The sequence below is a fragment of the Beta vulgaris genome, chromosome 1 (genome assembly GCF_026745355.1).
Source record: "Beta vulgaris subsp. vulgaris cultivar EL10 chromosome 1, EL10.2, whole genome shotgun sequence".
NCBI lineage: Eukaryota > Viridiplantae > Streptophyta > Magnoliopsida > Caryophyllales > Amaranthaceae > Beta > Beta vulgaris.
Genome location: NC_079202.1, coordinates 35,722,002 through 35,736,252, shown reverse-complemented (window position 1 = coordinate 35,736,252; position 14,251 = coordinate 35,722,002). Strand labels below are relative to the sequence as shown.

The 14,251-nt window shown below is 35.2% G+C and overlaps 2 long non-coding RNA genes across 4 annotated transcripts in view; one reads left to right on the top strand and one right to left on the bottom strand.

The window, feature by feature from the left end:
* LOC130590674 (uncharacterized) overlaps positions 1-3,501 on the top strand; it is a 13,355-nt gene extending 9,854 nt beyond the window's left edge. The window contains exons 2-3 of the long non-coding RNA XR_008968534.1: positions 2,292-2,350; positions 3,032-3,501. This is a non-coding gene — a long non-coding RNA (uncharacterized LOC130590674). The remainder of the gene's footprint in view (positions 1-2,291; positions 2,351-3,031) is intronic.
* A 914-nt stretch (positions 3,502-4,415) lies between these two features.
* LOC109134943 (uncharacterized) lies at positions 4,416-9,116 on the bottom strand. Of its 3 annotated transcripts, none has more exons than XR_007274124.1 (2): positions 7,814-9,116; positions 4,416-6,382 (listed from the first exon to the last, which is right to left on the bottom strand). It is a non-coding gene; the product is annotated as an uncharacterized LOC109134943 (long non-coding RNA). The 3 variants fall into 3 exon arrangements; XR_007274122.1 differs by having other exon boundaries at positions 7,859-9,116; XR_008968533.1 differs by having other exon boundaries at positions 7,863-9,116.
* Between the last annotated feature and the right edge of the window lie 5,135 nt (positions 9,117-14,251).

The window sequence follows — 14,251 nt, the reverse complement described above, 5'->3', positions numbered from 1 at the left end:
AAGGGCATGTGCCTTAGAATTTCAAGGCTCGTGGGAAGATAAACTAGACTTGATAGAATTCTCGTATAATAATAGCTATCATTCTTCAATAGGAATGGCCCCATATGAAGCCTTGTATGGCCGCAAGTGTCGTAGTCCTCTTTGTGGGAGTGATATTGGTGAATCTTGTGTTCTTGGCCCTGAAATGATCAAGAAACTGTAGAACAAGTAAAACTGATACAACAGAAATGAAAGCGGCACAGATAGACAGAAAATTATGCTGATAAATACAGACGACATGCAGAGTTTGAAGTCGGTGAGAAAGTACTCTTGAATGTTTCTCCTATAAAGGGAGTAATGCGATTCAGGATGAAGGGCAAGTTAAGCCCTAAGTTCATCGGACGTATGAGATCCTAGAAAGGATAGGTGAAGTTGCCTATAGATTGGCATTACCTCCAGGGATAGCTCGAGTTCACAACGTTTTCCATATTTCTCAACTTTATCATTACATTAGTGACCCCTCACATGTACTCACACCTGATGAATTGCAACTAGAAGATAACCTTTCATATGTTGAGGTCCCTATGAAAATTCTTGATAGTAAAGTTCGAGCAACTCGGAATGGAGAAGTTAAACTGGTGAAAGTATTGTGGTCGAACCACAAGGACGATGAACTTAGTTGGGAATCGAGGATGCGATGCGAGCTCAATATCCCCACCTATTTCAATAGGCACGCTTATATAGTTACGAGGACGTAACTAATTTTTTTATGGAGGGTGGAATCAGTATGACTTCATTTCAATTCTTAGTATTTAAAGATAATTTTGACTTGTATTAAGTGTTTGATTCTACCTGAAAGTTAATGGCATGTTGAGAGTATGCTAGTGAGATAGTTTATGTGCAAGTTTGATACTATATAGTTATTATCTTTCGTACTTTAATAATAGATAGTTGGCTAAACATGTAAAGTTAATGAGCTAAAGTAAGTGTAGGATTTTCGCTACGAGTTTAAGAATTGTTTCAAGTTTCGAGGACGAAACTTTTTTAAGGGGGTAGATTGTAACACCCCGATTTTTGAAAAGTTTATTATTTATTTATTAACTATATTATATTTTTAGTTTATTTAATAATTAAATTCATTTATCTTTAGGAATTATTTTGTAAATAATTTATATGCTTATAGTGGGACAAGTTTAGTAAGTAAGTTAACTAATAATAGTAATAAGAGGAAATATACTCACATATATGTAAGAAAGGGGAAAAGGGAAAAATAAAACAAGAAAAGAAAAAAAAAAGAAAAAAAAATATAACAACAAAAGAACGACATTTCATAACGCTTCACCACCGTTTAACCACTTCACCATCTCCAACATCTTCACCATTTTCTTCTCTCAAAATTCTACCTTCATCACACAACCACCACCGTGCCACGACACAACCACAACCGCCACTAGAGGTGACGCATAGAAGTAGGCGGCGCAAGGAAGAAAAGGGGGTCGTCGTTGCTGTAATTTGGAGCATTTGGTGCTCGAATTAGGGGTTTGCAAGTTATTTCTCATCCCAATCATCTATATTAGTGGGTAAGATGAACTCCTCAACTAATTTAAGTTTTCTTTTAAAAATTATGAAGTTAGGGTTTTTAGATTGAAATTGAATTGGGGTTTTTGATTTTAGAGTTTGGTTGAATTATGTGGAATTTATTGAGTTGAATGTTCATTCATGAGTTTAATAGTTAGTTTAGAATAGTAGGAAGCTTGTTAATGTTCAAGTGAATTGATATAGTGTGCTGTAATTCGTAGAATTACCAGTTCAGGTTCGTATTTTGCGTTTTTAGGCAATTTATCGGCATTTTTAGCAAAAATACTATTTCACAAAAGTTGTTCGTATTGAAATTTTACTCAAGATAGGCTCAAGAAACGCTTGATTTGGACTTCGTAGGAGAAAGTTATGCTCATATTAAGTTTCTGTTCAAATTTCATATTTTATATAGTTGATTTAAAACTCTACTTTTCATATAATTGCTTCATAATGAACTTTTGAGTTACCATATGAACATATGATTCTTTAATGTTGATTTTATATAAAGTAAGATGATTTTGATTAATTTGGTAAGGGTTTTAGTTAGACGGTTTATGAGACGGTTGACTTAGACGGTTTGAGTTAGACGTTAGAACATGAAAGTCATTTATATGGTAAAGAACATATGTTTGTTTGATGTTTTATGTGAAATTAGAAAAGGTTGATGGCTTTGTGAACTAGAGTTAGTTGTATCCAAGTCTTTTACTTACGAAGTACACACATTTATATTGTAGATTCCGGTTTCATTAAGGAGCCGTATTCACTGAGCTAGTTGGTTTGATATAGTTTAAAGGTAAGATTCCTTACTTAAATCTTTAATAGTTACGAGAAAGGTCTACAAAAGATAAGATTTCAACTAAAACTTTCATATTTATGAGAAAGATTATAAAGGTATGTTTCTTCTTGAGTTGAGATTGGTTTGAATAGGAGGATGTTCCTCCTAATACGGATAGTTTGTTTTCAAACCTTGAATTATAGAAAGTTACAGAAAAGATTTATGGATAGTTTTATGTTTTTAAACTGGTTGGGATTGCCTTTATGGTGTCTCAAGGAATTGGAACTTTGTCGGGATCGTCTCGACATTACAGAATAGTTGGGGGTACGTTGATCAGTACCTCAGACTTAGATCTTCTGCTACGGTTTGACCGTTTGTGGGGTGTGCACACTAGGGGTCTTTGTCTAAAGTTACCCAGAGGGCCTAGCTAGCCCAATGGGAAAGAAAGTTCGTTCCATTCCATAGATTTATGATTCTAAGATTCTGAAAGAAACTGTTTTAGTAGAGAAAATAGAAAAGTATTTGGTTTGGAAAAGAAATGAAGAAAAATGTTTTACAATGTTTTATTTAGTATTGGGATTGCAAAAGTGAATGATTTGTAGGATATAATTAATGCATCCTACCTGCATATGTATTTGGCTTACAGTATTGAATCTTGCTCAGCCTGTTTGGCTGATACTACAAGCTTGATATATGCAGGTACATGAAGGCTTAGAGTCGGGGTATGGGCGGAGAGCAACGTCCACTAGTTTTGCGTAAATATAGTTATAATAGTTCTGTTTTGGTGAATTTCTTATATATATAATCAATATTTTGAGACTTAGGGTTGTAAATATTAATCCACCTAAATCTGTATTCGGCTGGGTTGTAATAGTTTAAAATAAGCTTTAATTTAGTTTTGGTGCAGGTAGTTCTTCCTTAGCGATTATTCTCGTAATAATCGTGGAATAACACGTTTGGATTTCGAGTAGTTATAACCGGAATTTTGTTGGTATTTGAATGAGTGGAGTTGTTGGGAATTTGGAATTTGGATTGCTGATTTGTTGAAACAGGTTTAAAATTCGGACGCGAGTCCTAAATTAAATTTTAGGCAGTCCATTTTTCAAACGGAACTCTGCCGAATTTTCTATAGAATTTTAATATTATTTAATTGAATTAATCACTCGAAATTCAGGGGTGTTATAGTGTTATTGCGGTGTTGAAAGTAATTTTGGTGTTGGAGTCTGAGCGTCCCATTTCATAGCGCGAGGGTGCTCACCGGGCAAATAGTTAGGATTGGCCATGGGTCAAAACATTAGAAAGTGCTCATATATCCAAACCTTAATTAAAAAGAACGCAAAAATTGAATTGAGAATTTAAGTCAAACGATATTTAAATGTAATTAATTTCTTACCTCAAGAAGAGTAAATGATCCTGCAACTTGCTTAGTCTCTGCTCTTGTAGCTATGCCAAGTTTCCGATAAAGATAAACAAGAGCTACCGAAGCCCACGAGTATCACTTGACACTAACAAGGTCGCTGACTAGAGGAAATAATATAGTGGATGCTCGTTCTACTTTTTTGTCAATAAATATAGTGGACCCAAGTAATGAAACTAAAAACCCTCTAGCTAGATGATCCGCACCATACTCATTTTTTGGATCCATCAAAGTCTCTCTAATTTTTGACAACTTAATTCCACCATGTGCATGTTCAAACTATATTTCTTTTGTATCTGTATTAAACAATTTACCAATAAAAGGAAATAGTGAATTCCATGATTCCTTTTTGTTGCATTGGATGGTTAATAGCAAGCCCGTTAATAGGAAGACCCAAAATCAAAGATACATCATGTAATGTAATTGTCATCTCTCCAAAGGGCTAATGAAAACTATTAGTTTCGGGGGGTGATCTCTCAACAAAAGATGATATTAATGGTGCATTATGATGAGGAAACATGCATTCTCTCAAATGACCTAACCCAGTACTTTTCACAAATATATACCATGTATCACGAGGCTCAAATCAAAAGAGATCAATCACATGTGTTCGTGACTGAATAACCAAACAACTACGCTCAATCTGGTAAAGTACACAAAAATCAATTAAAAAACTACCATATTGATATTTCATTTATTGCTTTTTCCGATACAAATTTGATGAAATTCTGATAACAAACCAATCTACCACACATAAGTACTCACATTTTTCTCCCAAATGTAACAATCTACATGACATTGATAAACACGTAGCAAATCTGTAGATAGTGGTCCTCCTGGTGCTGGTGCAGTCAACTTCCAATCACAAGTACGAGGACGTTTTACCCAAATCATGATCCTGGGATGATCTTCCTCGGGTTGCTCTGGTTCGAAAACATGTTCCTCGTTGAAACCGCCAACACCCGAATCAGGATCCTGTGATGATCTCCTAGCCGCACGAGTAGCCCTGGCATAAAATGTTACTTTCCTACCGTCTAAACGAGTCTTCTTTTTAGTTTATTTGTCATTTGCATACATAAGTTAATAAGAAATAAGTAAATTATGAAATGATTGAATTAAATGCAAGGAGCAGGGTAAGAATAAAAAATAGAAAATTTTACCTCCATAAAATTATAAGCAAATTTATCAAGATTAGACGAAGTCAAATGTGGCATAATGTTTTGATTAAAAAAATAGTAATATAGATTGTGAGATGAGAGGGAGGGAATGAGAAGAGTTGCTACCTGAAGTTCTGGTTCCTTAGAGAGTATCACGGTTCAAGGGTTGGAGATTTTTTAACTGGGTGTTGTTTCACCCACCACAGAAATGACTAGCAAGTTAGTACACAGCTTACACTAATAGACATTGCTCTTCCAATTTTCTATGTTTACTAAGTCATTACCAAATAAAACACCAAATAAGATAACTAGGCAGATGTTATTTTCATGTACTTACTGAGAAGTTGTGGCCTACATGGATTACCTACAATCAAATTTAATTGTAAAGCTAACTAATATGTGGTCCTCATCATTAGTAGACAAAGACTTCACTAGTTATAAAATGATTCTAATAACTGTTCTAAAGCAAAGTGAGGGAGGTCGAATGTGTCTTCATCTTCTTTTTCATCTGCATACATAAGTTAATGTGGTTTATTTATAGAGCACCCTGACAAAAACTACAGTTCACTTGTGAGGGTGCAATACCAACTTTGCAGCATTTCTCCATGTAAATTTTCTCATGTGTAGTTAAGACTTTGATAGTTACTGGTTTAGTGGAACTACGAAACTTTTCTCTAGGCTAAATAAAGAGATGGAGGGGATGATTATATAATGATGATCTCAATCAATTATCATTGACAACTATTCTCTCTTGCTATTGTAGTGTACCATGCTACCTGACAGGCTGACACCCAATTATTATAAAAAAATGATGCAGTGTGGGTTCCTCTGTGTTCAGGGTCGTGGTCTTTTGAGACAAAGAATGTTGCTTCTTCAGTCCTTATAGTTATGGTTTGCAATCTGACAGAGAGATACACATAAGATGCTAGGCTATGTTTGTAAGCTTCATGCCAAATCCATAAAATAAGCACAACTGTTTCAACCCAGCTATATGAAACAATAACAACCTCTTCATCCCAATTACATGAAACAATAGCCATTAATTCATCCCAGTTACATGAAAAATAGGCAATCATTTTGTTCAATAAACATGAAGTCCATTAGATCTATATGGAATTCTAACCAACACTATCAAATAATGTGAAAATGACAAAAGATCTACACAAAGGTTGGGGGCAAATCGAACCAAGGGGGAAAATGTATTATTGAATTGAACAAATCCAACTTAATCCTCAAAAATAATTTCGCAGAAATCAACCAAAAATCATGCAAATTTACACAAATCGAACCTAATTCTCAAAATCGAAAATTGGTAATATAATAGTACGAAATAGGTTTGAATGTTGCACAAATCTAAAATTACACTAGTAAAACAAAAAATTGGGGAGAAAACTAACCTTAAAATATGAAATTCCCTTCGAGATTCTGAAAGAAAGTTGGATGAAATTCAATTAACTTCTTTACTTGAAATTGAACCTGAAATGTGTAAAAGATCTAGTATATCAATTTTCCAACATTTTCATAAAGATTAAAGAGATTGCAAAGGAATTTGGGGTATAATGGTGGACGAATTTGTGAGATTTTGAACCAGAAATGAGGAGATGAAATCGAAGAGAAGGATAAAAAAAAGGGTGATGAGAGAGGAGAGGAAGAGGGAGAAATGGGTTTTGAATGAATAAGGGTATTTTCGGTACTTAGGTGGGTTGCATATGGTAAATGAGAGTTGCATTTAGGAACCATGCAAAATAACTCTTATTTTGGTACCTAGTTTAAGTGAACTTTGGTATCAACTTTGAGTTTTGGTACCAATTATACTTACTTTAGCACCAATTATACTTACTTTAGTATCAACTTTTAACTTTGGTATCACTAATTAGAGGTGTTCATGGGTGGTTAACCGTACCGAAATAAAATTTCGTGACGGTAACCGGAAGTATCAGTTCCCCATTTTTCGCGAACCATAACCGTTCAAACTGTAACCGCTGGTACGTGTCGTTATGCGTACAAATTAAAACCTTATTTTATCCAGGTTAATATTATCTAAGTATAGTACAGCGATAAATAAGGGTCGATCCCACAGAGAAGTTTATATAATCCTAAAATCTAAGTTCAACTAATTAAGAGTACTTAACTATTATATACATGTTATTTATTAATATATACATATTCACATTGTTTTGGGGGGTTCACAAGACGTTTTTATCAATTTACAAACTACTAAAGATAAATCTATCCTATATTTACAAGTGATGACAAGTAATTCCACTTTACGCTCATAATATTTTCAGAGATTTATAATTTCTTAACCTTGATTATGCTTCGAATTTCACAAATCCAAGATTGATTAGATAGATTAACTGTAGGAATTCAAGTAGCCAAACTCCCCTATACTTCCATACTTTTAATCAACATTGAACTAGGCCGAATATCGATTCTAAACTAATCTAATCACCATAAGTATTTCGCAACTTCCGACGATTAAACTAGAAGCATTATAGAACTAGAAGTACATCGTTAATCCCTAGTTAATCTAAACATAACATATCTTTATGTTTAAAGAACTAGTCCAAGTTATATTCTAGTTTGAACTTACAACATTTTGCAGGCCTAAATTAAACTAGGTGCCACTTGTTGTTATACAATTTAGACTAGGCTAAACTACATAACTAGCAATAACCTCAACTTTATACCTAATAAGATAGCAAATTAAGCATTAAGTTGAAATATGAACATTAAAATCAAATATAACTTGAGTATCCAACTATACCAATCTTGATTTCAACTTGTAAATTTAACAGAACAATCCAACTCAATTCAAATAATACAATCCAAACTTACTATGAAATTCAAAAGTATAATCGGGAAATTTCAAAACTAAATTGAAAGTGCAAGAGAAAGAAAGAAGACTTATGTATAGCGCGGAAATTCGCCTTCGAAATTCGGATTTCGCACCTACAATCGAACTTGAACTTCACCCTCCCCGGTTTGTGTGCTAGGACTCCAACCCAAGGCTGTCCTCCGTCGAACTTGCGCACTCCAAATTAGCCCCCGAAACCTCGCGAAATTCTCTGATTTTTTATCACTCAATTTTCTGTGGAAATTCTTGCATCCTTTTTTCGGAACCTTCAATGGGGTATTTATACCCCAATTCGCCGCCCAAAATGCAGAATTTCGAACCAATTAAAGAGGAGAATTAGGCCCCAAGTTTCGGGTTGAAACCGCCTTCTCCTTTGCGGCTTTGCGGCGCTGCAGGTCGACGGTTGGTCGTGATTGGTTGCAAGTTGCTGTGTCGTGCAAGTTGCTGTGTCGTGCAAGTTGTTGTGTGTTTCTTCATTGGTGGAGAAGGGTGATGGAAAGAGGCGGTTTGAAGGAGGATGATGGGGTGTCGAAGAGAGAGGACCGAAGAGGGAGATGATGCGTTCCTCTGTTATCTTTTCTTTGCTTCAATTCTCACGTGCTTCTCCTCTTGATTTTGTTCTTCTGTTTTCTTTTCTCTTTTTTTTATTTTTATTTTTTCTTTCTTTTGGGCTTTGTCTTCTTGTCTTCTATTTGGGTTTTGCATTTATATTCTGCAGGATTTGCATTTTGGACTTTGACTCTTTCTTCATTCCTTGGACTAAGATTCATCATGAAACAAAAAATATTATAATTAAGTAATATTAGTAAATAATAAAAACCTATCATATTATATTTGATAATATTAAAAATATATGAAATGCATTAAAATAATAATATAAACATACTTATAATAATAAAATAAGGGGAGATAAATATATTATTTTACGCATTTATCAACCGCATAAACGGTTTATCGGTTTTTCGATACAGTTCCCCGATTAACCATTAACCGTTACTCAAGTTTTATCAAATTATTTTACTAATTTTATATGTTAGATTTCAATTTTTTCTCAGTAAAAATAATATACCATTAATACCAAGATTCTCTATAAAAGGCAATCATCTCTAAAAACATTCCACACCATACAATATTACAATATAATGAAAACATATCTTAAACTTCTAAGAAAAAAACAAGCACAAAAATTAAACTATTACAAGTTGGTAGTTCAAAGTGAGAAGTTACAAAGAAAAAAAAAAAGCAGCAAGTGCACATGCAAATCCAAGTGTGGGCTGCTCCAGTGAGTGCACACTCTGCACACAAACATTTCTTAGTCTCCAATGAGTGCACACTCTACACTTTACATACTAATTACTGCCTTTAATAAAATTAACTAATTAATATAATTATTATAAAAAATTAAATAATAACGATAATAAATAAATTTATCCGGTTTTTCGGTTAACCGTTATATAAAAAATCATAATCGTAACCATACCGTTAAACCATCACTTTTACCGGTTCGGTAACCGAACTGTTCAATCCCGTATTTTCTGTTTCGATAACCGCCCATTTTGACCGATTTTCCGGTTTTTGGATATGGGATTTTTCAATTTCGTTTTTTGTGAACTGTCACTAATAACTCCTTTGGTACAATAAGGGGTCGTTTGGTTCATATAGTGGTATGAGTTTGGAATCAGGAATGAAACCAAGGTTGTATAGGTTTGGAACTTGATACCTAATACCATGTGTTTGGTTTTATTTAGGAATGGATTTTTTTCTTCTATTTGATACCTTGAGGTATTGGTATGAGACATACCCACCTACCCCCTTGGGTTTCTAAACCCCATACCTTATGGGTTTAAGGTATTGGTTTTAAATCTTTTAATTTTGTAAACAAACTATAGATATGGATTTTGCTCCATACTTCATACCGAATCATATGAATCAACCCTTAATTTGGTATCAATTTTAAATTTTAGTATTTATATTGGTAATTTGGTATCAACTTTAAATTTTGGTATATGTATTGGTACCAATTTTACACCATTTTAACCTCTCATGATGAGATGCCAAGTGTTTTTCCTTATAGAATTACATTAAGTAAATGTCAACTTGTCCATATTTGTGGGTATTGAATTTTCTTATTTCCTCACCCACCTCTAGGTAGTCAAGCCAATAAAAGTATCCAATGTAATCGTTTAAAAAACTTTCATCGCCTCCGCTCTCCTTTTTTTCTCTCTTCTCTCTCCTCTTCCACAAAACACTAATTTTCAACCTAGGGATTACCACCACCCTTTTGGACAGTGGTAAGCCTCTTTTCTCCTTTTATTACTAGTTTTTTAAGTTTATATTTCTAATATACGTGGGTCTCTCTCTAATGGAGAGTTTTTCTACCCATATATTGGGTTATGTCTCCATATATTGGGTTTTATCTCTCTCCATATGAGAGTTTAGAGAATTTATTTTTGAATTTTTGTGTAATTCAAAATGTTGATTCGTTGATCGAAATTTGTGCAAAGTTGCAACAGATATCAAGACTTCATTTACAATCACTTGAATTGAATCTGGTTTAACTTCAAAACTACAAAAGATCGACAAACCCCATTGCAGAAGGCTGCATCAGACAGCAATGTGAGGGATTCCAGAAGTGTGTTAAATCTACTCAACAGTCGTGATTTTGTCATATTAGAATCGTATTTATTCATTTTGATATGTATTTGCTTAGTTTTGACTTTTATTGTAGATGTCCTATGACTTTGAATCAATAAATTAATCTTAATTTTAAAGAAAAAAAAAAGGTAGTCAAGCTAAGTATACAGGTTGTAACCAAAAAAGAATCTAAGGCTAGAGACTAGAGTTTCCACTTTCAAGTAGGTCTAGCAAAAGCTGACCTGACGCGAACCCCACCTGAAAGTTAAATGGGTCAGGTTCAGGTCGAATTTTCTGACCTGAAAATGACCTGCCTGACCTGATTTGTAAATGGGTCAAATCAGGTCGGGTCAACCCGTATAACCTGTTCCGAATAATTGAACTAAGAAAAAAAAATTGTTTTTGAACTTTTGATGTTTGTCCAGCCCAAAGATTTTGGGCCTAAAAACAAAATAATAAACTCCTCACTCGCTCTCTCACAGTCTTTCACTCTCTCTCTCACATTCCTAACCTTAGAATTTCTAACGCCTCACTCTCTCTCTCTCACACTCTCTCTCACAGTCTCTCGCATTCTTCTTCTACGCTGCTCGACGCTCACTCTCTCTCAGTCTTCTTCGCTGCTCGCTGCTCCGTCTTCTTCGCCACTCGCTGCTCCCTGCTCCGTCTTCTTCGCCACTCGCTGCTCCCTGCTCCGTCTTCTTCGCTGCTCGCTGCTCGCTCTCTCTCACTTGTAAAGTTCATTTTTTTTCGTTGCTCTTTATTTCTTCAATTAGTATTTTTGATTTTTTCACCAGGTACCCCTGTGGTTTTTCAAAATTCATAGGGTACCCCTGGTTTTAAAAAAATGCACAAGGTACCCAGACTGTTTCAAACAAATGTACGAAATGCCCTTAATGACTAACGGTGTTAAGTTTCCGTTAGTCATTAACCCTAATTCACCCCTCTAATCTTAATTAAACCCTAATTAATCCTAATTCACTAACTAAACCCTAACTTATAACCCACCACCCCTCCCCTACCCAACCCACCCACCACCACCCGCAACACCCCTCCTCTCACATACCCTACCACCCACAGCAGCCGCCCTTCCCCCCACCCCCCGCAACACCCTTCCCCTCCCCCACCCCCGCGGCAACCACCCTCCCCCCATCCCTCACAGTCCCCTCCCCCACCCCCGTCGATTTTCGACGATTTCCCCCCACCCCCGTCGATTTTCCCCACTTAATAGATTTCCGTCAATTTCCCCTACTCCCATCGTCCCCTGGCAATTTCCTTCAAATTTCCACCAACCCCATCGATTTATTTCGTGTGTTGTGTGTGGTTGTTTGTGCAAATTTCCCACCATCCAGGTGGTTGCTTGTGCGAGGTGAGAGAAGGGGAAATTGTCCCCTGTCGATTTTCCTTCAAATTTCCCACCATCCAGGTGGTGGTTGCTTGTGCCAGGAGAGAGAAGGGGAAATCGCCCCTTGTCGATTTCCTTCGAATTTCCCCCAACCCATGTGGTTGCTTGTGCGGTTGTTTGTGCGAATTTACCACCACCCAGGTGGTTGCTTGTGCGGTTGAGGATGGTTCATGGTTGGTGGTTGAGGAGGAAAGAGAAGCTAGAGGGAGGGGGTGAGGGAGGAAATCAACGAGGGAGGTAGGAGAGGGGGTTCTGCTGTGTGCTGCGGGGGGAGGAGGTCTGCGGGGGGGGGCTGCTGGGGTGGGGAGGGAGGGGACTGGGGTGGTGGGGGTGGTGGGGGTTAGGGTTAGGGTTTAGGATTTAGGGTTAGGGTTTAGGATTTAGGGTTAGGGGTTAACAATGGCAAAATGGTAAATATGACTAACGGAAACTTAACACCGTTAGTCATTAAGGGCATTTCGTACATTTGTTTGAAATAGTAAGGGTACCTTGTGCATTTTTTTAAAACCAGGGGTACCCCATGAATTTTGAAAAACCACAGGGGTACCTGGCGAAAAAACCCTAGTATTTTTCTTTGCTCGAATTTTTTTTTCTTATTTTCTTCATTCTCCTTCAGAAATCAAAATATTTGCTACTCTTCTTCAACATCAGGTATTCTTCTTTTGTCAATTTATTTTTTCTTATTTTGTCCTTTATTTTCTCATTTATTTTCTTTCGTTTTTTCTACTGTTTTCTGTTATTTATGTGATTTTTGTATTTGACCCTTTTTTTTCGTATTTTGTCATTTATTTTCATTGCTCTTTTTTTCGTTCTTTTCCTATTAATTTTCTGTTTTTTCTATTTTTCTATGTTATTTTCTGTTTAATGTGTTAGTTTTTTTTGTTTAATTTTCTGTTTAATGTTCTGTCATTTATTTTCTATTTAATTTTTCTATGCTATTTTTCTGTTTAATGTTATTTTTCTATGTTATTTTCTATTTTTCCTACCAATTAGTATTAATGTTCTGTTTTTTTTTCTGTTTTCCTATCTTTTCTTGCTCTTTATTCATTTGTTTACTTTGGTTCCTAGTTTACTATGGTTGATGACAACTTCAAGGAGCAAATTGAGCTCTCATCAAAGGCAGAGGAGATCAACTCCACTCCTACAAATGCTGTGAAACCAAAAAAGAAAAATGTTTATTTGGGTTGTGGACTTGTGGTTGTCTAAGTCTAAAACATTAAGGATACATTTATGTTGTTTTATTTTATAAAACTTCGCTCATTTGGTTTGTAATATTGTCAAGTATGAATTTGGTTAGCTAGAACTTGGTGGTTGGTACTATATATATGTGATATTGCCAAGTATGAACTTGGTTAGCTAAAACTTTGTTGAAATTTCAAGGCCCAAGTGCCAATTATGGACTATGCAACTGTTTTTGAAGAAAAAAAATCAAGTTATATGGGCCGGGTTAACCTGAAAAAGTCGGGTTAAATAGATCAAGTCACGTGGACCCGATAACTTTCAAATCAAGTTATGGTTGATGATAGACCTGAAAATTAAAACAGATCAAGTTCAAGTTAGGGGTTCTCAACCCGATTTTACTTGACCCGAACACGAACCCAACCAAATTAAGAGGCCTACTTTTAAGTAGCTTCGTTATACTCCCTCCGTCCCATAATATAGTGCCTACTTCATTTTTGGTGGGTCAAACTTTAAAATCTTTGACCAAATATTCTCATTTGTATAAATAAAAAAACATATTCATGTGGGATCTTGTTAGATTCGTCTCAATGTGTAGTTTCATAATATCAAATTTTTATATTTTTTATTAATACGAAATTGAAGATATTAAAGGTCAAAGTTACGTTTTGAAGACCGTGTAAAATAGAAACAAGCACTATATTATGGGACGGAGGGAGTAGTAAACAGTCCCATTAAGTTTGTAACCAACTTCGTCATATTACAAACATAACCTATGTAGAGTAACACCTCTTCCTACTTGTTTCAACTTTCAAGAACCATGTAGAATTCGAACTTACAACATAGTGCAATGACACAAACGCTCAACCAATCAAATCTATCAAGAATGTCTTAACCTAATGATTAAGATTGAGATACTATAAATAATAGTTTACAAGTTCAAATTCTCTCTCATTTCTTTATAATGCATTCGTGGCTCATATGAATAAAAATTAAATAAAAATCAGATCTCATAGGCTACAGCCTACAGCATAATTTCAACAAGAATATTAAAAAAAAAAATTGTGGAAAGAAATTGTAAAGGTCGACTCGAATTTAAACTATTTTGAGAAAATGGTTTTGAACATTTCTTTGTCAGTAAGAAGCACCAATTACAATTGAATCAACAAATAAGAAAAAAAATCCATTTGATTTAATATGTAAACAGTTCGAAGATGCTATCTTTACGCAAATTGAAATTTGCATATGATCAAGAAACAACTAGCAAGAATAA